This window comes from Cygnus olor, chromosome 2 (genome assembly GCF_009769625.2).
Source record: "Cygnus olor isolate bCygOlo1 chromosome 2, bCygOlo1.pri.v2, whole genome shotgun sequence".
NCBI lineage: Eukaryota > Metazoa > Chordata > Aves > Anseriformes > Anatidae > Cygnus > Cygnus olor.
The window spans coordinates 67,058,450-67,081,747 of record NC_049170.1 but is presented as its reverse complement, the minus strand read 5'-3'; the positions used below and the strand labels follow the sequence as shown (position 1 = coordinate 67,081,747).

At 46.3% G+C, this 23,298-nt stretch overlaps 2 long non-coding RNA genes across 2 annotated transcripts; both read right to left on the bottom strand.

Annotated features, from left to right (window-relative positions):
- Positions 1 to 90: 90 nt before the first annotated feature.
- On the bottom strand, positions 91 to 21,338 carry LOC121064842. The gene is made up of 3 exons (XR_005816722.1): positions 21,100 to 21,338; positions 163 to 350; positions 91 to 121 (listed from the first exon to the last, which is right to left on the bottom strand). It is a non-coding gene; the product is annotated as an uncharacterized LOC121064842 (long non-coding RNA).
- Positions 9,559 to 18,752, bottom strand: LOC121064843. Its single transcript, XR_005816723.1, has 3 exons — positions 18,741 to 18,752; positions 17,793 to 17,794; positions 9,559 to 9,714 (listed from the first exon to the last, which is right to left on the bottom strand). It is a non-coding gene; the product is annotated as an uncharacterized LOC121064843 (long non-coding RNA).
- Positions 21,339 to 23,298: the final 1,960 nt, after the last annotated feature.

Here is a 23,298-nt window from a genome sequence, read left to right as displayed (position 1 = left end):
CCACAATGGGCCCCCCAAGCGTGGGAGCGCGCCACCGCCCCCTTCTAAACGCAACGGCTCCGCCCACGGCCCCGCCCCGCCCGCGTCACCCGGTGCTGGCCGAGCGGGGCCCAGCCTCCCCCTCTGCAGCCCCCCCCTCTGCAGCCCCCCCTCTGCAGCCACCCCTTCTGCAGCCCATTCCAAGGCCTGGCCGCACACTGTGAGGAAATCCTTCCTGACACCCAACCCAAACCCCCCTGGTGCAGCCCGGGGCTGTCACCTCGCGTCCTGTCGCTTGTCACCTGAGCAAGGAGAGCGACACGCTGCTGCTGGGTGCGGCCTCCTGTCAGGCAGCGATGGAGGGTGGGGAGCTCTGCCTTCAGCCTCTTCCTCTCCAGGCTGAACAGCCCCAGGGCCCCCAGCTGCTCCTCACACCACTTGTATTCTCATCTCCGCACAACCCAAATCTTGTCGGTGTGTGTGGGGGGGGAGAGGGTACTGAGCACAGTACTCAAGGTGCAGCCTCACCAGAGATCAGTCAATAATTCACTTTCCTGTGTAACAGCAAGTGTCACAACTTGCACACAAATTTCTCATGTACATCTCCATTTTCACAGAAGTTACCCATCCAGTGGCTGGAGAGCAGGCCTAACGCTACCCTCAGCACAGGCATTCCCTGTGCCCCAAGCTGAATGCATCAAAATAAGCCACTCCTTAAATAACACTACAGCCGCAGTTGCTGTTTCAGAGCTACATGGCTATGGGGTGGAAAAACTGCATGCTCCCCAGCATTGCTTACTGACTGACCTAACATCAAACCCACGGGTAGGATTTTGCAGTTTTTGCCCAGGCAAAGGCGCTTGCGTGAGTCAAAGGAATACAAATGTTGGGAGAGACAACTGACTGATGGGCACCAAAGCAGCCGGCGTTTCCCTTAACTCCCAAACTCCCTCCGGTTGTTATCAAGGGGACATTTTGCTTCAGAAAGCACAGAGGACCAGACCCCCCTAGTTCTGCTGCAGAAAGACAGAAACCCTGCTTTTCAGCTCGGAAGGGTCTCTGGCTGAAACGCTATCACAACAAACAGCCGTGGTGACGTCTGCTTGCCCGCCATGGGCGTGTTTTGTCAACCCCGTCACAAGACAGAAATCGAAACTTGGGTTTTTAAACTCAGCTGTAGAAACTAAACTTGGCAGCTTGTAAGCTTTTTCCTGTGTGCACTGGGGTGTTTTCCTTCTGTGCAGAGCAAAGTAACTTCCCAAAGCTGTGTCCCTGCCATGTACACACGTTGCCAACAAGCGTCTGAGTCAAAATTATGGCATTTCCTGATTCTGCATAAGCATGGAAGGAATAAAAACTAGAGAGTGTGGTCCTATTTTGGGAGGCAATTTTGCATATCTGAGTGTGCAGGCACTTGGGCATGGATGCTATTAGGCATATGGCATGATACAGGTGCTTCATCACAGAAAAGAGCACTCTGGGTGGAGGTGCTCATGAAGTACTGCAAGGCAGTGTGTAATGATGTGTAAAGCTTTTTCTACCCAGCTTCTACACCCCTTCTGTTGCAGCTGTAGAGAAGCATCAGTGTGGGGACATTTCCAAGGGAAAACATTTATTTTGTCATTTCTTTTGGGACAGTGAGTAGCGGATCACTCCACAAATCACCCTTGACACAGCAGATCTTACAACGGAGGTGCGTGCATTGCATGGAAGGGATGGGCCTCAGCACAAGCCCTCCGAGCCTGAGCTTGAAGGAGCTTGTGCTGACTCCCACAGTACTTGCTTTCCTGAGGGCATCTCCTGGCTCCTGAGAGCACCGTGCCACGCCTGGGGTAAACGTTATTGCATCTTGCCAAAGATCTGCACCTGGATTGAGCTCCCAGCAGCAAGCACTGCACTCGCTGTAGTGGCAACATGCACCTGCCACTGGTACAACCTCAGCTGGTAAATTGATATTGTTCCTGGTCTGAATGCGTTTCATCCTCCTGCAGACCAGCAAATTAGACCACATGTCAGGGCACTGGGGATGCCAATTATGGACACTGGCTGGGGACGTCCCTGCCCAGCCGGTCCCATGAGGATCCCCTGTTTTTCCCCATCCCACCCACATCCACAGAAACGGTTGCTTTTCCTGGTGTTTTTCTAGTGCCCCACACTAGAGGCTTCTGTCAGTGAAAGGACACTGGTCATAAATGATGTCTCTGGTTATTGCAACTATGAGGGCAAAGGTTTGCAGTGTAGGTGCAGTTTCCTGAAGATATCCATGCTGCAACTTCGATTGGTGGGACTATTTCAGGATGCTTGGGATGCTTGTTCAAATTTAAAAGAATATCTCCAAACTGACATAGAATATCTCCATAGAATATCTCCAAACTGACTCCTGATGAACTTGTGCATACCCTATTTTATTTCTGAGGTCAAGAAACTTGTCCCAGAGAAATCAGGTACTTCAGAGTAATAGCGTTAAAAGAACTTTTAATGGAATCTTATGCACATAATCAATAAAGGAAAATGCAACACAGACAACGGCAAAAACAATATATTTAATTGCTTTGTTTCTAGTTGGCCTAATGCTGAAAAACCTCTTCACATCAATGCTGTCTAATGTTTCTTACCTGTTATTTTCCTAGCCTTTTCCTCTGCTACTCCATTTCAGAAAGCCCTGAATGGTTAACATAACCTGTGTCATTATCACGAAGCCTAAGCCTAAGCCTAAGCCTAAGCCAAACACTAACCACAACCCTAACCATAACCGTAATGGCCCTAAACCCTACCCTAACAATAATGGCCCTAACGCTAACGCAAACCCTAACGGCACTGCCCTAACCGTAATGGCTCTAAACCCTAACCCTAATGGCTCTAAACCCTGAACTTAACCCTAACCCTAATCCTAACCTTAACGGTCCTAACCCTAACCCAAACCCTAACCCTAACGGCACTAAACCTAACCCTAACCCTAACCCTAACCCTAACCCTAACCCTAAACCTAAACGTAACCCTAAACCTAAATCGAACCCTAACCCTAACCCTAAACCTAAACGTAACCCTAACCCTAACCCTAACCCTACACATAAACAGAACCCTAGCCATAAACCTAACCCTAACACTAGCCCTAGCCCAAACCCTAAACCTAACCCTAACCCTAACCCTAACCCTAACCCTAACCCTAACCCTAACCCTAAAAATAACCCTAACCTTAACCCTAACCCTAACCTTAACCCTAACCCTAACCCTAACCCTAACCCTAACCCTAAAAATAACCCTAACCTTAACCCTAACCCTACCCATAAACCTAACCCTAACCCTAACCCTACCCATAAACCTAACCCTAACCCTAACCCTAACCCTAGCCCTAACCCTAACCCTAGCCCTAACCCTAATGGTGCTAACCCTAATCCTAAACCCTAACCCTAGCCCTAAATCCTAACCCTAACGGCCCTAACCCTAACCCTAACCCTTGCAAACAGTCTGAAAGTGTACTAAGGCACCAAGACCTCTTGGTTTATGTTACTGCGTAAGCAGTTGTCTATGATCCACACACAGTTGCTCTTTGCACGACAAGACTTTTTGTTCCTCCTTGTGTGTGCCACAGCCCACAGCAATTTCCTGGTTATTCTTTATACATGTAAAACAGTTGTGGCACAGCATGTCCTGAGTTAGGACTGGAGTCCTGTGACAGCAAAAACTGTGTATCTTGTTAAGAAAGCAATATAATCTCTAACACCAATGCCTGTTGTGCATGGAAAGACTTCTCTAGGGATGTATTTTAGCTGGACTTTAGCCTGGGTATTGATAGCATCATTAAAATCACTGCAGCATAAAACTCATTAAGTATCACACAAATAGTTATCTAATAGATATATTCTTTCCTTCTCTGGTGTTTTTTGTTTGTTTGTTTTGTTTGTTTTGTCTTTTTTCCTTTTTTTGAGAATCTCCTTTGTTGTGGTTTAGCCCGGCTGGCAGTCAAACACCACACAGCCGTTCGCTCACCCTCCCCCCTCCCTCTCCGGGATGGGGGAGAGAAACGGGAAAGTGAAGTCTGTGAGTTGAGATAAAGACAGTTTATTAAGACAGGGAAAAGAATAACAACAACAATAATAATAATAATAGTATTAATAGTAATAATGTGTACGAAATAAGCGATGCACAATGCAATTGCTCACCACCCGCTGACCGATGCCCAGCCTATCCCCGAGCAGCCGGCCCCCCCCCCTCCACCCCGGCTAGCCACCCCTATATATTGTTCAGCATGACGTCAGATGGTATGGAATACCCCTTTGGCCACTCTGGGTCAGCTGTCCTGGGTCTGTCCCCTCCCAGCTCCTGCTGCAGCCCTAGCCTGCTCGCTAGCAGGACAGAGAGAGGCTGAAAAGTCCTTGGCTTGGTGTAAGCACTGCTCTACAACAATTAAAACATCAGCATGTTATCAGCGCTCTTCTCATTCTAATCCAAAACATAGCACCCTACCAGCTACTAGGAGGAAAATTAACTCTGTCCTAACTGAAAACAGGACACCTTTTATGGCTGCTAAATGATCTGGAACTCCCTAGCAGGGTAAAGAGTGTTTACGTGAAGTGCGGTCACTTCTGTCCGTGTTCAGACTGAATATTAGGAAAAGGTTCTTCACTGAGAGGATGGTTGGGCACTGGGACAGGCTCCCCAGGGAAGTGGTCATGGCAACAAGCTTGTCAGAGTTCAAGAAGCATTTGGAAAATGCTCTCAGATGTAGGTTTTGATTTTGAGATGGTCTTGTGTGCACCCAGGAGTTGGACTCGATGATCCCTTCCAACTCAGGAGATTCTTTGATTCTGTGATCCATGACAGCGAGGAATGTACAGGGTCTTATCAAGAGAGAGAAGCATTGAGCCTTCCTTCATGAGGAACACATAATAGCCTAGGTGACAGAGATGAAGAGGAATGCTCCCAGTAGGAGATGCCCGGACACCAGGAGATGTTTGTGCCTCAGGAAACCAGTCAGGAACGTGTGCAGGCTAAGCAGGACGACTAGCTCAAATCTATTCCGAGTTAGGTCTCAGCACCAGTACACTCCTAGCTGCACACCAGAAGAGATTGGCAGGAATTTCTGTGTTTGTTTTTATAATGAAAACATGCCAAGTTTTAAGCAGCATGTATTTGTTTTTGCTGCCAACAGCAGGCGCTGCCATCACGGGTGCAGACGAGCAAACAGTTTTTCCAAATTCCTCTTCTTCACTTACACAATTCAGTCTCCCGAAAGCAGCTCATGACACTGAGATACCAACCATGGCCGGAAAAGGACACTTTCTGCTCCCCATCCTCCCGCACCTTCCCACAGAGCTGGTGTGACCCACTCTCTCCCAGGGGCACAGTGCAGCTGGCATGGCCACTGCTGTAGAACAGTGAACATCCAGCCACCAGGCCCCTGTTTCAGCTCCATCCATGCAGGCTCTTTCCTCCAGCTGCCATATTGCTTCTTCAGTTGGTACCTAGACCTTTGCCTGGATCTGTAGTTGCTGGCAGGATTGCTCTTCCTTACTGCTTAATAACAGATGTAGCCATCCCTGTCTCATGCACATACCTCCCCTCCACCAAATGTCTGCTACATTAAGTTGAAGAAGGAAGTGATGAAAAGCTTTTGTGTCCATTTTAGTTCATCAAGTGAAGAACCTTATTCTGCAAAAAGGCATATATTACTTACACATTTATTGTCATACTAATAGAGGAATACAGTCAGATATACTCTGATTACCTTGAAAAGTATGTGGATCACTTCAATTTAATGCCTGAGTACTACATATTCAAATGTATCACCAAGTTTTCCACAGCATTTTTCATTCTCCCAGGCTTATAAACCTATTTAACCATAGCACAAGCAGGCAACAAGTTCTGAGTTACACAGTGAGGGTGTTATTATCTAAAAGCCCCATAAATCTCTGCAGAATGTGATGCAAGTTTTCCACAACTCTTTAGGTGTCTTGCTCACTGTGCTCCTCTGAACAATAGCCACGTCTGCAGCATAAGACCTCTCTCCCCTCTACGTGTGCATGCAGTTATTTACTTTTGTTTTTTTTTTTTGGTCATTTGGAGCAAGATCTCTCTGCAGAAGTGAAACTCAAAAGTGAAAACCTTCAGTGAAAACCTTCAGCAGACCTTCAGCAGCTCATTTGCCGTCCATAATATAAAAGCCTCTTTTTACCTCTCATGATTTCCCCTCCTTCCTCTTTTTTTCCTCTCCTTGCTCTGCCCATTAACACTGCCTCTTGCAACCCATCAAGTCAAAGCAAAGTGCAGCACCATGGGCAAAACACATGAAAACCATGAGTCAAATTTATTCAAATACAAATGTCAGCATAGTCACTGCAGTGGTGTAAACTTTGATGCATCAAAAATCCCGCATGTGTTCTCAGCTGATTGAGGTCCATGATGCTGTTGCTATTTTTGATTTCCATCACAGAGAATGAAATACCTTGAAAACAGAGGCAAAAAACATTCTCTGGGCCCTTCCTGGTAGTTTGAATACAGGAACATAATTACTAAAATGTGACTTCTAAATTTTAGAGCATGCAGTTCACTAACTGAAGATGAGAGAGTACAGTATATCTCCTGTTGCTCTTCCTTCTAAAAATAACACATTTTGATTTTTTTTTTAATTAATTTTACCTTAGAAAGCTCAGGAATGTGGTGTTGACTTCTAGAGGTGATTAGAGAGCTCTTGACCCAGGACTCAGATGTCCCCCAAGAGTTAGTTCATATACTATAGTATATTATTGAGTTATTGAAACTTCAGCATAGTTATCTTGTCCATTCTTGGAAGGTATTTAGGTTAAAGAGCAAAATCAAATCGGGAGTTTTTCATTATCTAGTAGTCATATTCAAAATCAGTTTAAAACACCCCTAATATTTTCTGCAAAAGAAAATAGTACAAAACAATTATTTTGCCCTGCAATCCAGTCCTGCAATAAGTACAACTGTGTATAATTTAATGTATTTTAATTCTTCAATTTACATTAATTGATTTATAATAATTCTATACAGCTAATAGAGTACTTCTAAGTTCATCTTTAACTTATCCTAACTGAGACTGCCAAAAGAACCGATCTTGCAGATTGTACTAAATCCAGAAGAAAAATAAAATTAAAACAAACAAACCAACAGTGGTGGAATACATACAGCAGTAATAGTATGCCATCATACAGAACTTAAGCACCAAGAGCTCATCAAATGTTTTATAAAGACTGGGTAACTTTTATATTCCACAAAATGCATAGCCAATGTGTCACACAGAAAATAAGATACAAAAATGAAGGAAGAAACTAAGACAGAATATCAGATAGAAAAACTAGCATCATCATGAGCAACAACTTGGGAAAATCTAAATGCTGTGGAATTATGCAGTTGCTATAAGGGGGGGAGAAAAGTTGGTTGGCATAAGTTTAGTCTCATAAATTCATTCTTTACACCATTTCGGGAATATGGAAAATGCTGCCTCCATATCAACGTGTGATTAATTTGCATAAGCATTCTGCTTGTGACAGTCTTTAATGCCAAATGAAAAGAAGAGATAACCAGCTGGAAAGCAGCTTTGCAGAAAAGGACCTGGGGGTCCTGGTGGACACCAAGTTGAACACAAGACAGCAATGTGCTCTTGCTGCAAAGAAAGCTGATGTTATCCTGAGCCACATTAGGAGTGTTGCCAGCAGGCCGAGGGAGGTGATCCTCCCCTTCTGCTCAGCTCTGGTGAGGCCATACCTGGAGTGCTGGGTCCAGTTCTGGGCTCCCCAGTACAAGACAGACACGAGCATACTGGAGAGAGTCCAGCAAAGGATCACAGAGTAGATTAAGGGACTCCTTAGAGTCTCCGTCCTGGGAGATCTTCAGAAGCCACCTGGACATGGTCCTGGGCAACCTGCTGTAGGTGGCCCTTCTTGAGCAGGGGGATTGGACCAGGTGACCTCCAGAGGTCCCTTCCCACCTCAGCTATTCCATGCAGTAATGTTCTGATCAGTTGGCAAAGGACAGCCACAGAACTACTTGCCTATGGCACAGCCCTCCCTAAGAATCAGGACCTACCTGCAGCCAAATGAACTTGATTTTTGCCATTATAAGTAAAAGGCTGCAGGGTTTGCACCAGCCTGGTAGTACAGTCTCTCAGCACTTTTCTGTGTTACGTTGGCCTAAGTTGATTTTGCCTTATTTTAGCAGTGATAGCAATTGTCTAGTGGTCAGGTCAGATTTAGTTTAGTTTATATTGACAACGTGTAGCTATATTTTTTGTTGTTGATTGCATTATCTGTTATCCTGGAACAAAATCGGAGATAAGGGAGTCAAAACATGGCATAGCACCAGGAGTCCCAGTCAATAAACAGAAGTCACAGTGGTCATTACAGGTATATAATCTTGTTGAACCAGTTTAGTTACAAAAGAAAAAACAGAAGACTGAATAATGGAGAACCAGTGAAAGGAAAGTTCACATACACGGATCACATTAAGAGAAATTACAAAAATAAACCAAACAGTCCCTAAGACCAAAGAAGAAAGGACCTTCAAGAGCATCATCAGATTCCTCTCAGGGAAGAATCTGGGATGCTGTTGTGTGGGTGACACCTTCTGCAGCCTCTCTGCTGGAGCAAGGCTGGGGCTCACCACATGGGGACCCAGAGGGACACTGGAAGAGGGAGCATGATGCCAGAGAAAGAGGGCAGGTACCAGGAAAATTTTGCTGCGTAACTATTTTACCTGTACTACTGAGACTTTCCTGCATGAATCTGGTCTATGAACAGTAGTAGCATTGCAATTGGACTAACATTAATGCCTTGTTGCACATTGATTGGTCTGTCTGCAGCTTCTACAGCAGATTAAATTTTTATTATTATTATTATTTTTTCAAGGAAATGCAACTCTAGATATTTAAGGTCCATTTAAGCAAATGCTCACATTCTAGATAGCAATATTATGGCTAACATACTGATAAAAAGAATGAACTTTGATTCCAGATTCAATCAAGAACGTCCTGTAGGACCTTGGGTCCTGCTCATCTGTGTGCTCTTGGGCCCTATAAGGTGGATGTAATAATAATTCCTCTTCTGACAGAACTGCACACATAGGCTATGATGAAGGGAGATAAATGCACAGCATCATGACTTCAAAGCTGTTTTCTCATAATTAGCTTCCAAAACCTGCTCTCTCTCAGAACTCACAAAAATGCACTATAAACTAGGGATGAAATCTTAACTGGGGTAACATTTTCCAGCAAAACCACCTCCTGCAGTATGTAGATGCTTGGGGCTATGTATAAAGGCACGTGACACACATAGTCTTGAGCAACTCTTCTACTTGTATAATCACATTTTTACCTAGCTCTGAACAGTGAGATACTGACTCAGAATGTAATTACTGCAGCTTAACAAGGGATCCTGTGTCAGGTTAGCAACAGTAACTGTCTTGTTTTCATACACGTGATCATTTGATTTAGCTGGAACACGAGTCTGATGCTTTTTTCTGTCTTAGGGTGTATTTTTTTTTTGTTTGGTTGTTTTTTTAGGTAGGCACTGCATTGAAGGGAATGAGGACACGGACTCCAAGATAGTCGAGAAATGGAGACCCTTTATTGTTCCAGTGCCAGATATTATATAGCTTTTCTGAGCCGGCTACACGCGCTGCATGCGGCTGGCAAACATAGTTACAGACTTCTGATTGGTGCATTCCTTTTGATCACTCGTAGCCCTCTATAGGCCCGTCCGAGCCTAGCAACTTCTTCTTAACCCTTAGTGCACCGCCGTATCAATCAGCTCCAGTTTATCACCGAACGGGTCACCCATACTGCATTAACTTGCAATAAATCCTTCTCTGCAAATAGGTTTAGTAATACATTTTCAAGGTCTAATGGAGCTACTGACAAGTCATCAGTAGCTACAGGGCTATTGCTTGTCTAGCTTTCTGATACCGATATATTGTAGCACAAATTTTGTGTTAATATTTTAGCCTGTATTCCAAAGCTGCATGAAATTCCCTGGAAGACCAATGTGTCTGTATTCAGCTATGATAAGAGTTAAAAGAACTGTCTGGACGTGCTGAATGCTTGTCAAGGTGTTGTGGTTTAACCCGGCTGGCAGCTAAACACCACACAGCCGTTTGCTCACCCTCCCCTCTCCCTCTCTGGGATGGGGGAGAGAAACGGGAAAGTGAAGCCTGTGAGTTGAGATACAGACAGTTTATTAAGACAGGAAAAAAAAAAAAATAATAATAATAATAATGTGTACGAAATAAGTGATGCACAATGCAATTGCTCACCATCCGCTGACCGATGCCCAGCCTACCCCCGAGCAGCCAGCCCCCCCCATCCCGGCTAGCCACCCCTATGTATTGTTCAGCATGACGTCAGATGGTATGGAATACCCCTTTGGCCACTCTGGGTCAGCTGTCCTGGGTCTGTCCCCTCCCAGCTCCTGCTGCAGCCCTAGCCTGCTCACTGGCAGGACAGAGCGAGAAGCTGAAAAGTCCCTGGCTTGGTGTAAGCACTGCTCTGCAAAAATTAAAACATCAGCATGTTATCAGCGCTCTTCTCATCCTAATCCAAAACATAGCACCCTACCAGCTACTAGGAGGAAAATTAACTCTGTCCTAACTGAAACCAGGACACAAGGCAAGTTGAAAAGAAACAGAGAGGGCTGTGAACCAAGGTTATTTGGTTTGCATTCTTTCAGTTATCTCTTTCTAGCTAACTGGAGACAGTTTTAAGAAACTGTCATAAACATAGCTGCTGCTTGGCAATAAAAACTATAGGAAAGCTAAAAGATACCAACTCTCATTTACATTCCCATCAATGAAAATTCTTTAAGGGCAAATGGGAAGAATCTTCATGTTATAACTTTCTATTCTGCTTAGGCTGCGGCCTAAAATCCTAATAATTTTAACCTTTCACTTGATTTCATCAAGCTGTAGCTCCAGCAGATCCACAAGTATCCCTCAGCAGGTTTCAGACAAGAGAACAGTTTTGCTGACAGAGAAAAATCAACTGCTTATAGCACACTAGCGTACCCAGCTATTTTTGACCCCAGGAAAGTAATAATTGGCATCATTTTTTTTGTTTTAATACTGCAATCGTCAGTCCTTTCTCCAGTGTAGCAGGTGTCTGCCTTCTTGTAGCCTTGCCTCATGTTACAGTGTGCAGTTTGGGGATCTTGTTTTGTAAAGGAGAATACAGTATTGTGCCAACCAGGTATACTTGTTTCTCCTATGCTATAATTCCATGTTCCATTTCTTTCTTAAACCATATTTACTGTTTCTTAATACTCCATTTTAATTGCTTAAGCCAGATAAAGCAATGATGATATTGAATGAGTCACTATCAAATTACAAGTTAAAAACTGCTTCTTAATATGTTTGAGTTGGAATACTAGCTATATGCTGCTAGACAAGATTTAAAAATGGTATACAATATAGTGGATTAAATTTAGCAGATTCAGCACTAGAGATATCTTCTCATTTAAAAAAAAAAAAAAAGACAAAAACATTTTAGTTTAAAAATAAAAGAATTTAAAGTCCATACTGTGAGAAACACTCTATAGCCAATAACATAGGCTCAGGCGAGGATCTCAGTGAAATAGTAATTTATTCGCGATTGCAATGGTGGGCAACCCACAAGCAGGAGCACGCCTACTAGTCACACAGTAAGGTTTATATATTTTATTTCTCGATGATCGGGACCCTCCCCTGTTTCCCCATTGACTGGGTAATCCCGGTTCACAACCTATCCGATGCTTCACAGACAATGCATGGCCTTCAGTTGCCGGCCTGTTAAATTTCAAATTTCTTTTGACTTTTTTACTGTTTGAAGTGGTAATGTTTCTTCACTTATCTGACTTGACACCGTGATTTTCACCTAATTGTTCTAAGGAGTCTGGTTGTCTGCATTTTACAAGGTCGCCTGCTAAGTTTTCTCATCACTGCAAGCATATCTCAATACCCCATTCCTTACCTTTAAACAATGTAACTCTGCAAAAACAACATTTTTATTCCCACAATAGTATTTATTGGCACTTGGAAAACCTCTTCTCAGCAGTGAGAAAGAATTTGGTAAGATTTTTTTTTTTTGAGCTTCTATGTCTCCAAGTGAAATGCTAACTACATTTCTATAGTGACTATGGCAAAGCTTAAGTTTCTTGTGTTCCTAAGAAACTAATATTTGTCATCTCAAATTTCTTAACATTCTTGCTCTCTTTTTTGGAACCTTCAAAAATATTAAGATTCCAAGAGGTAGTTTTTGTTAATACTTTACCACTTTTGTTGCCCTGACACCAGTTCTGAGCCCTGGCATGAATATACACTGGCCAAATCTCCCTGAATTATTCAAAATGAAACCTAGATTATTTGGTTTCAATTTGCTTAATAAAAGCAAAGAGGTCAGTGCACATGACTTGTGGAAAACAGACTCTATAACCTCGGAATAGTTATAAAGCTGGTGTGTTTATTTGGCGCTGTGCACACACACCAGACGCAAGCTCCACCTAACTTGCACACCAACGGTTACTGGCGGTGTGCTTATATTAGTGGGACAAATACATATTCATTCCATTTCCCGTAAGTCTCTTGTATGTTCATCAGGTCTCCGAAGAATCATTAACGTAGGTTTCGTCTCTATTTGTATGCATACTGGAGTCGTTGGGTGGTCGGTCGGTCCTCTGGCATATTCTGGTGGTCTTTTGTTGAAGGCCAGAAGTCTTCCTTGCTGCTTATCTTCTGGCCTTTCCTGTCTTTGACAGACTTCAGCAGCCAAGCCAGTTCTTGCTGATTCCATTATCTATGCATAGAGTCTTTTGTTCCCTTATCTTTGAGTCATTAACATGCAATTGTGGTAGCTAAGACCCAGGAATCATCATCCTTTATCTTGTTTCCTGTCTCACACAGGGGCTCACTCTCTCACTGTGCCCGTTAACCTTTTGCTACCTGCCCTGCTCATCACAGAAACATAGAATCATCTGGTAGGAAAAGACCTTATCAGACAAGGGCCAGTTCCAGACAGTGCCAAAAAGGACCTACTGCTGGCCAAGGCTGGCACTTCTGTGCACACTGGTTGTAATGGGTAAAGCCTTGTTTGTTCATTAAATGTTGCTGATAGGGGGGTTTCAACGGTTGACTGCTTATACCCCCAATATCCTGTTGAAGGAAAAAAACAAGTATGGGAACTTCCTGTTAAGTTAACAATTGCAATAGAAACCAGCTCCAAATAAGGGCAAAATGGCATTCCTCCTTGCATGGGAACACACATACCGCAGCAAAGACATGACCCCAACGCAGAGGAAGACGACGATCTTCATCCCCACGACCACCAGAGGACTGATGAAGACCCCCTAGCAACAGGCCGCGCAGTCATAGAAGACACCAGGATGTGCTACTAAACCCGGAACTACTAGGCTATAAATCGAGACTCAGGCAGGCTTAGGGGTGCGCCGTTGGCGGAGCAGGAGACCCCCCGGCCGCCCAGCGCTGTTTTACTTATCGCTGCTTGCTGAATTGCTCAAATAAATTGAAATTCGATCTACCTTACCCACGATGTGTTGGGAATGATTTCTACAAGAACCAATTTATAACACTGGTGGCATTTCTGTAAAAGTATAGTGGAACAACTTACCTTTGGAAAAGAAGAGGTATTGTCTGTGTTTAATTGAGCATCCCTTACATCAAGAATTATTTATGTAGTACAAAAAAATAATAATAATTATGTTCAACATGTAATTTAGGCCTCCTTTGATCAAGGACAAATGCTACTTCCAGAAGAAACAAAGGAAAGTAGGCAAGAGAACATACCCTTAAGTTGTCTGTGGTTAAATGTGACCATATATGGATAAAATGGGTTAGGGTACTTCATCAGGGAAGAGCAAGAAGGACACCCAAGAACCACCAAAGAAAGTAAGGCATGTGCAGGAGGGACTGAAAAGAAGAATGGTAGGAAGGACTGCACCCTGTGGTATGGCTCCCAGGCTGGCACTTCTCAGGCCAGCTGGCATCTGCTTCTGTCCCAGGTTTAAGAGACTTTTTCTGTCAGCCTTTTTCCTGTGACAGCACGGTCACCTTTATGGCTGCTCCCCTCATCCGGTTTCCCATTCCCATGATGATTTTCCACTCCCAAAATGACTTCCAATTCCCAAGTCTCCCTCGGGCACCCACTCCCCACAGCCATTCCCCATCCTTCTGTCCTCTCCCAGCTGCAGCCAACATCCCCAAACCAATTTGTGGGGTGGGAGTGGGCTGTGTTCAGCCTCCTCCACACGACGCCACACCAATGACTGCAGGCAGAGGCTTTGAAAAATAATACAATAATTTATTGAAACAATAATTGTGGCTGCCACCACCAGCCTGGCCCCAGGTGAGGCCCGGCCTCCCACTCAGATGCAGGGCCCGGCCTGGCGGCCTGCATGGTTGCCAGCCCCCGGCTCCTCCTGCTGCGCCCTGCACAGCTACAATGTGTCCCCGGCACTGGTGTTCAGGGGGGACCGGGGCCGTCTGCGCCCGTCCTGCTCCCAGTGCAATGAGAAGCTGCGGACAAGCTGTCATGGCGTGGAGGGGCTGCGCTCCCTGCGCCTGGGTGAAATGCTGCAGGACCGGTAGCTGGAGGGGCTCCACCACCGCTGCTGCTGCCACTGCCCTAGCTCCGCATTGCACTGGAACCTTCCCTGGGGCTGGCAGGCCGAGGTGTCATGCCAGGCAGGTGGCACCAGCCTTACGATGGCAATGATGGGCTGGTGGCAAAGTGGGCAGGTGGCTCTGTGGGTGGCCCATGGCTGGATGCACTCCATGCAGAAGGAGTACCTGCAGGGGTCCATGCGAGCTGCGTCAGCCGGCAGGGTCAAGCAGATGGTGCAGGTCTCTTCTCTGGGTGCCTCTGCTAGCATCTCCTGGTGTGGCTGGCTCATGGTGTCCGCCTCTGTCCTGGCATGGAGGTGATTGTCTTCTACAGGACACTGCTCTAATATCAAATGGGTATCAAGCATCTCTGGTCCTCAGCACCTCCCTTGCGGGTCAACAGCAGAACCTCAAAGACTCGTGGCCCACCAGCAGCACCTCAACGACTTGCACACCACCAGAAGGACCTCAATGCCTTGCCTGCAACCAGAGGGACCTCAGCATCTCATGTGCCCCGAGAAGGACACCGACGTCTCGTGTTCCAGCAGAAGGATGTCAACGTCTTGACTTCTAGCAGAAGGACCTGGATGCCTTGCCTGCAACCTGAAGGACCTCAATGTCTGTCTTGCCACAAGAAAAACTTTGACGTCTCACAGGCCGCCAGAATGACCTCAAGTTTTCACAGGCCGCCAGAATGACCTCAAGTTTTCACATTCCACCGGTAACACCTCCAACTCTCGCATTCCAGCAGTGGGACTTCAACCTCTCAAGTGCCTCTCGAGTGGCTGGTTGACACCAGCCGGAGTCAACACAGGCTGGATGCTCAGGGCACTTATGGCCAGCTGCCTTTTGTGAGGCCATAGGGTGACAGTGACTCTGTGGTGACATCACACGGCTCTTGGGGTGCCCCTGATGGCAGCACTTAGGGAATTAACATGACTGCTTTGAGAAGATGCTGATGTGAAATGGCTGCTCCACGCTGACAGGAGCAATGTCCACCAGGCTGGGGTCCAGTCTTGGAGCTTGGCCTTCAGCCTGGGAACTGTGCCTGGGAGTCAGGGACGTCCTTGTCTTGCAGCTGGGCACCTGAGCACTGGAGACGTCCTGAAGAGACCATCGAGTAGGGCACAACAAGAATCTGAGGAACAACTTATCACCTGGGAAAGTGAAAAGGAGCCTGGGCATGAAGAAATTGGCCCAAGAAAGTGCAACCGTGCATGAGAAATTGAGAGTAGTTTAAAAAGTATCAGGAACATCATCAGTTATTGGCTATCCAAGCAGGATGGTAGAAACAAACAGCATCTCTTGGTTACCTGAAGTGATGGTGTCATCATAGAATCATCACAGAACCACAGAATCACAGAATGGCTGAGGTTGGAAGGGACCTCTGAAGACCATCTAGTCCAACACCCCTGCCGAGCAGGATCACCTAGAGCACATTGTGCAGGATGGCATCCAGGAGGGTTTTGAATATCTCCGGAGAAGGAGACTCCACAACCTCTCTAGGCAACCTGTGCCAATGCTCTGCCACCCTCACAGTAAAGAAGTGCCCTCTCATATTCAGCCAGAACCTCCTATGCTTCAGTTTTTGCCTATTGCCTCTTGTCCTGTCGCTTGGCACAACTGAAAAGAGACCGGCTCCACCCTCTCGACACCCTCCCCTCAGATATTTATACACATTAATGAGGACTCCCCTCAGTCTTCTCTTTTCCAGGCTAAACAGGCCTAGTTCTCTCAACCTGTCCTCGTACGACAGGTGCTCCAGTCCTCTCATCATCTTCATAGCCCTCCTCTGAACTTGCTCCAGTAGTTCTATGTCCCTCTTGTACCGGGGACTGGACACAAGACTCCAGGCGTGGCCTCACCAGGGCTGAGTAGAGGGGTAAGATCACCTCCCTTGACCTGCTGGCAACACTCTTCTGAATGCAGCCCAGGATACCACTGGCCTTCTTGGTCACAAGGGCACACTGGTGACTCGTGGGCAGCCTGCTGTCCACCAGGACTCCTAGGTCCCTCTCTGCAGAGCTGCTCTCCAGCATGTCAGCCCCCAGCCTGTGGTGGCACTTGGGGTTATTCCTTCTGAGGTGCAGGACCCTGCACTTGCCCTTGTTGAACTTCATGAGGTTCCTCTCGTCCCAACCCTCCAGCCTGTCGAGGTCCCTCTGAATGGCAGCACAGCCCTCTGGGGTATCAGCCACTCCTCCGAGCTTTGAGTCCTCAGCAAACTTGCTGAGGGTGCACTCCATTCCATCATCCAGGTAGCTGAGGAATAAGTTGAATAAGCCTGGACCCAGTACTGACCCCTGGGGGACACTGCTAGCTACAGGCCTCCAAAAATGCTAGCTACATGCCTCCAACAACGGCTTGGGTTGGAAGGGACCTTAAAGATCATCTAATGCCAACCCCCCTGCCATAGGCAGGGATGCCACCCACTAGATCAGGTTGGCCTAGGCCCCATCCAGCCTGGCCTTGAGCATCTGTGATGAACACACCCTGATGGCAGTATTTAGGGAATTGATATGACTGTTGTGCTCCATCGGGCACCTGCTCCCCTCAATATCTCTTTATATATTGTGTTGTTTAAAGAATATCGGGAATATCCTCAGCTACTGGGTGTCCCAGGAGCATGGTAGAAATGAACATCATCTCTTGGTTACCCGAAGTGGTGCTGTCCTACGCCCTGTTATGTCTCAGTGGTACAAAATAGGCCTGATTTTTACCCAAAATGGAGCTTCTTTCATCTGAGATGCTTCCCATGCTGCATGTGTTCTTGTCTTTCTAGTATTTGTGTTGCTTTTTATTTTGTTTGTTGTTTCTCTCTTAAACAGGTTGAAGCTTCACTGGAATGTCATGTAAACTGGTTTTTATTTAGTACCATTCTACTACTTCTTATCATTGCTACTATTAGTTAGTGTTATACTCTCCCTGTCTACTCTATAGATAAAGTCGCTTTCTGGCAGTATCTGTAGTAGCTCAACAACACATCATAGAATCACAGAATCACAGAATCTCCTGAGTTGGAATAGACCGGCAAGGATCATTGAGTCCAACTCCTGGCTCCAACCAGGAGCACTCAAATATCAAACCCTATCTCTGAGAGCATTGTCCAAATACTTCTTGAACTCCTCTTTGAACAGAGGACATAGAATAAGGGGAGAAGGTGGAGTACAGAGCCATAATGCATTCTCAGGGGTTGTTATATGAATTTTCACATCTAGATTAATAGGTTGCAATCCCACCATTCAATCTGTTGGTGTAAACAGTTCCATTTTCACTGTGGTTAGTATTTTCAGAGAGACACCATCTGGAAGAATTTCAGTCCTCACTGTGTTTTGTACTGTAGGTGTTGTGATACAATCATTGCACGTCTGATTATGGACATACTGGTCATTTAACAATAGAGAAATAATAAAAACAAACAAATAAATAAAAAGATCTAGTTAGATGAAAACTCAAATGTTATAAAGTTTTAGTGCTGATTAATTTTTTTAATTGTTGCTTCAGCGTCCCATTTATTCTTTCAATCAAGCCATCAGCTTGGGGATGGTAGGCAAATTGGAAAATCCAATCTCTACCTAGCCATTGAGCCCTATCTAGGACATTGTGTCCACTGAAGTGTGTTCCTTGGTCACGTATTTGGTGAGGAGGTCCGTATTGATGAGTTGTTCTAGTGCTTCAGTTGTGCTATGTTGATTGGCATATTTGGTGGGTTTAGCGAACAACTTTGACACTGAGTCCACAGCAGTGAATACACGTCTCCACCCCCTTGATGGATGGGGGGCCAATGTAATCCATATGCCGGCTATTCAAGGCCCAGTGACTAGATGCCTGTACACCTGTTTGCTATAACATAATTCCTGGAACCAGAGCATCACCTTCCAGGGCTGTGAATTTTTGGTATTTTTTTCTGAGGGTAACCATGTCTGGTACTGTAACTACAAGTGCGAGTGTGACTTTGGTCAGCTCTCTACAATCTACACTCATTCTCCAAGTGCTGCCTGGCTTTCAAGCAGGCCAACTAGGATTATTAAAAGCAGTTATGGTTTCTTTAATGATTCCTACTTGTTGAAGTGCCTGAATGGTCTGAGCAATTTCCTTCTGCCCCTCAGAATGCAATGCTCTTTTACGGTTGCCACCTTGGCAGGTGCGGGCAGCACAACTGGATCCCACTTCGGGAATTCACACAAAGCAGTTGTAGACTGAATAGTAAATCCCACTTGCAATGTCCCGAAGCAGAAGTGACCATTTACTGTTTCAACAATTCATCTTGCTAACACATCAATACCCAAAATATATTCTTTAACTGCTGCAATTAACACCATTGTGGTAAATGGGGTGGTATTTCCTACTGATAAAGTAATCTTAGCTTGGGGGGGGGGGGGGAGGAGAGGGCGGGAATTTCTGTGCTCTGTGGTGTTGCTTCTTTACCATTAATATCTCTATGTAATACAGTAACTTCCGCTCCAGTAGTATCCACCAGAGCTAACACAGGTAAAATCCCTCCAGACTGACACTTTGTAGTTGAAGGAACACAGAGGTGTTGGTCCCCCCAGTGGTAAGAGGCTACAGTGTAGATAATTTGGGAGGAACCGCCAGACCTTCCTTTCTGCTGTTTTGGCACTTGCCAAGTAGTGCCTTGCCTTGAGGTGGGATGGAGGGGAATTATTATTATTATTATTATTATTATTTTTTTTTTCGTAGGCACTAACTTTTGCCATTGGTGAAACAGTTCTGATGTTGTGATCCCATCTGACTGTGGGACACTGGCTTGCCCAAGGTCATTCCACATCTGTTTCCTTCTCACCTTTAACTCTTTTGGGATACAGGTGCGTGTGATATGCACCCCGCTGCCTGCCAACTCCTTCTGCTCCTGCATTTCTGTGAGGGCTTGGGCTTCTACCACCTTCCTACTTTCTGAATCTGGCTCAAATTCAGTCTTGGAGTCTGTTGACTCTCTCCAGATATTTCCATCCCATTCCCAGGACTACTGGCCTCCTTGCAAGGCAAGGCACCTTATAAAAAGACATAGCCAATCCATGTTTCACACACTTTACCCTCAACACTCAGAAAAAATGGCTTTGCTTCACGCTTCACATGTTTCTTGCAGGAACTGCACCTTCTTCATGCCTTTAGCCAAGGCATGTGGTACCTTGTAAAACCCCTTGTTTGAAGTGACACCTGTGATGGTGTACTGTCACCTGTGCTATGGGGACTAAAAGAATTAAAGCAGGTTCTTTAGGGATACTGAGTAGAATGTGGATGCCACTTAGTTGCAGTTATAATTAGAGCTGCATTATTAGATAGATTTTTTAGCAATCAGCATGGCTTTTTTATTACCTAAGATTTTTGATCACCTAGACACTCTGCAAGTTGGGTCAAATTCTTAATAATCATGATCTAGATTCAGAATACATGTAAAATTACATGAGTTACTCAATCCTCGGAGAAAACAAGATGATGTTGGCGGTGCCCCTGGCCATGGGGGTCACAGGTTTTGCTGCTCAGCAGCAATTCTGACCTAAGTCACACTAACAGCTGCTGGGTTTGACAGGCAGTATCTCAAATGCTGCTTTGCTCCCTTGCTTCGTAATGGGTGTCACCATATCTTAGGGACTCCATGCCCAGGGTTTTCACAGTGCTGGTGGGCACATGTGCTTTCAAAAATCGTGCAGAGAGGTGGAAGGGGTGATTTGCGATCAGCCTGATGGCAGATAGCAGCTGCGTGCTTCATGAAATGGCATTGGTTATGCCAACCATATCACCGGGTGTCAGGAGCAGGGGGGACTGGTCTCAGTATACTCCTCTGGATGTTTTTTTGACTTCTTTTTCTTTCTGTAAAGTGAAAACTGTTTTACTGATTGCTGTTAGCATGTTACAATTAATGATGATCCAGACATGAAGACAGGGGAAGACGGACCTCCCCCCTCGCCACCCCGTCACAACGAGGCCGGCCCCCAGCCCTCTGCCAATCGCCGCGCGGTCCAGCCCCCTCCGCGGGGCGGGAGGGCGGCCGAGTGATGGATACTTGCCTCACCCAATTGCGGGGCGCGCCTCCGCTTGGCGCGAACGGGCGGGGGCGCGTGGCTGTGTCCCTCCACCGTCCCAAGCCCCTGAGGCAGCCGCCATTTTCTCTCCTCATCGCCACTCTCGCCTCCCGGCCCCTCTGGCCTCGTAGCGGGCTGGGCCCCGCTCCTGTCGCGGCGGCGATGGCCGGCGTGATCCGGAGGCTGGATGAAACTCTGGTGAACCGCATCGCGGCCGGCGAGGTCATCCAGAGACCGGCGAATGCTATCAAAGAGATGATAGAGAACTGGTGAGGCGAGCTGCGGGGTTGGGGGTGCGAGGGCGCCATGCGGTCGCTCTGAAGGGGAGGCCCATCTGGGTTCGAGCTGCAGCCTGGGCTCTGTGGCGAGCTGAGTGAGCCAGGCCTGTGGAGGGCAGCAGCTGAGTGCAGTGCGCCCCGGGAGTGGGGGGAGAAGGGATTGTTCCGGGCCTAGGCACCCTCCTTGCTCTCTGGACTTTCTGAAAGCGTGTCTGAATTGTGAATAGTGAATTAGAATCATTTACTTTGCTGCTAGAAGAAAAACAAAGAAGGTGGTAAATACTTGTTTGAAACAGAAGTTCCAATGTGACAGAAAACTAGAGTAGAAACATTTATCAGTTATATAAGAACAATTTAAAATTCCAGTTTCGTATAGTTATTACTTATTCTCTAGAATAGCTGTTCTGTTCTATGCTTTCTTGCTTTCCACGGCTTGGATGCTTGTCCTGGTTTCAGTTAAGACAGAGTTAATTTTCCTCCTAGTAGCTGGTAGGGTGCTATGTTTTGGATTAGGATGAGAAGAGCGCTGATAACATGCTGATGTTTTAATTTTTGCAGAGCAGTGCTTACACCAAGCCAGGGACTTTTCAGCTTCTCGCTCTGTCCTGCCAGTGAGCAGACTAGGGCTGCAGCAGGAGCTGGGAGGGGACAGACCCAGGACAGCTGACCCAGAGTGGCCAAAGGGGTATTCCATACCATCTGACGTCATGCTGAACAATACATAGGGGTGGCTAGCCGGGATGGGGGGGGCTGGCTGCTTGGGGGTAGGCTGGGCATCGGTCAGCGGGTGGTGAGCAATTGCATTGTGCATCGCTTATTTCGTACACATTATTATTATTATTATTATTATTTTTCCTGACTCAATAAACTGTCTGTATCTCAACTCACAGGCTTCACTTTCCTGTTTCTCTCCCCCATCCCAGAGAGGGAGGGGGTTGGGTGAGCGAATGGCTGTGTGGTGTTTAGCTGCCAGCCGGGCTAAACCACAACAATGCTAAATCTACAAGTATCCAGGTAGTAGTTAGAGAAGATGGTATGAAGGTCATCCTGGTCCAAGATAACGGCTGTGGTATCAGAGTGAGTATCAATAGCTCTGTGCTGATGCTTATGTCAGTTTATAAACGTTTCTGATCTTGAAAAGAGTGGAAACAGAAAGTAGCTATTATTATTTTCTTATCTCTGTTACATAGAAGATCTCAACATTGTATGTGAGAGATTTACTACGAATAAACTACAATAATTTGAAGACTTGTCTAGTATTTCTACGTATGGCTTGAGGGGTGAGGTAAGCTCTTCAGCAAGGTTTTGAAATTATTTATTGTTTATTGTTGTCCTTCTGTAGTGCAGAGTTTACATAATTGCTCATTCTCAAAACTCTGTACAGAAGGTTCTGATTTCTAAGAGGCTGCCTTGTGAGTGTAGTTCAAAATATATTTCTTTGTCTTTTAAGAATAGATGGATTCCTAGTGAGAGGTGTATATCTGTGGTGGTTTTACTCAGGTGGGCAACCGAGTTCTACCATGGCTGCTCTCTCACTCCCCCTCATCAAAGAGGAAGGGGGAGAAAATACGATGCCAAGGGCTCAAGGGTTGAGATAAGGACAGGGAGATCACATGGTAATCATCGTGACAGGTGAAACAGACTCAGCATAGGGAGATAGTAAGATTTATTGCCTATTACTAACAAGCTAGAGAAGTGAGAAACAAAGGAAAGAAAATGCCTTCCCCCCAACCACTCTCTTCCCCCCCCCCCCCCCCCCCCCCCCAAGCAGCGAAGGGGAATGGAGGTTAATGGTCAGTCTATAGCGCTTTGTCTCCACCGCTCCTTCTTGGTCACTCTCTTCCCCTGTGTCATGGGGTCCCTCCCACGGGATGCAGTCCTTGCCGAACTGATCTGGTGTGGGCTTCCCGCAGGCAGCAGCTCTTCAAGAACTGCTACAGATATGAGTCTGTACCACAGGGTCCATCCCTCAGGAGCAAACTGCTCCAACCTGGGTCCCCCACGGGCAGCAGCTCCTGCCAGGTCACCTGCTCCTGCATGGGCTCCTCTCCAAGGGCTACAGGTCTGGCCCAGAATCTGCTCAGGCAGGGGTCTTCCACAGGCCACAGCCTCCTTCAGTGCAGGTCCACCTGCTCCACTGTGGTCTCCTCCATGGGCTGCAGCATGGAACCCTGCTCCACTGTGGTGCTCCACTGTGGTACTCCATTGGTTGCAGGGGGACAGCCTGCTTCACCATGGTCCTCACCACAGGCCACAGGGGACTTGTGCTCCGGCGCCTGGAGCACCTCTCCCCCTCCTTCTTCACTGACCTTGGTGCCTGCAAGGCTGATTCTCAGTCCTCTCACTCTTCCAGCTGCTGTATGGCAGAGTGTTTTTTTTTTTTTTTTTTTTTCCCC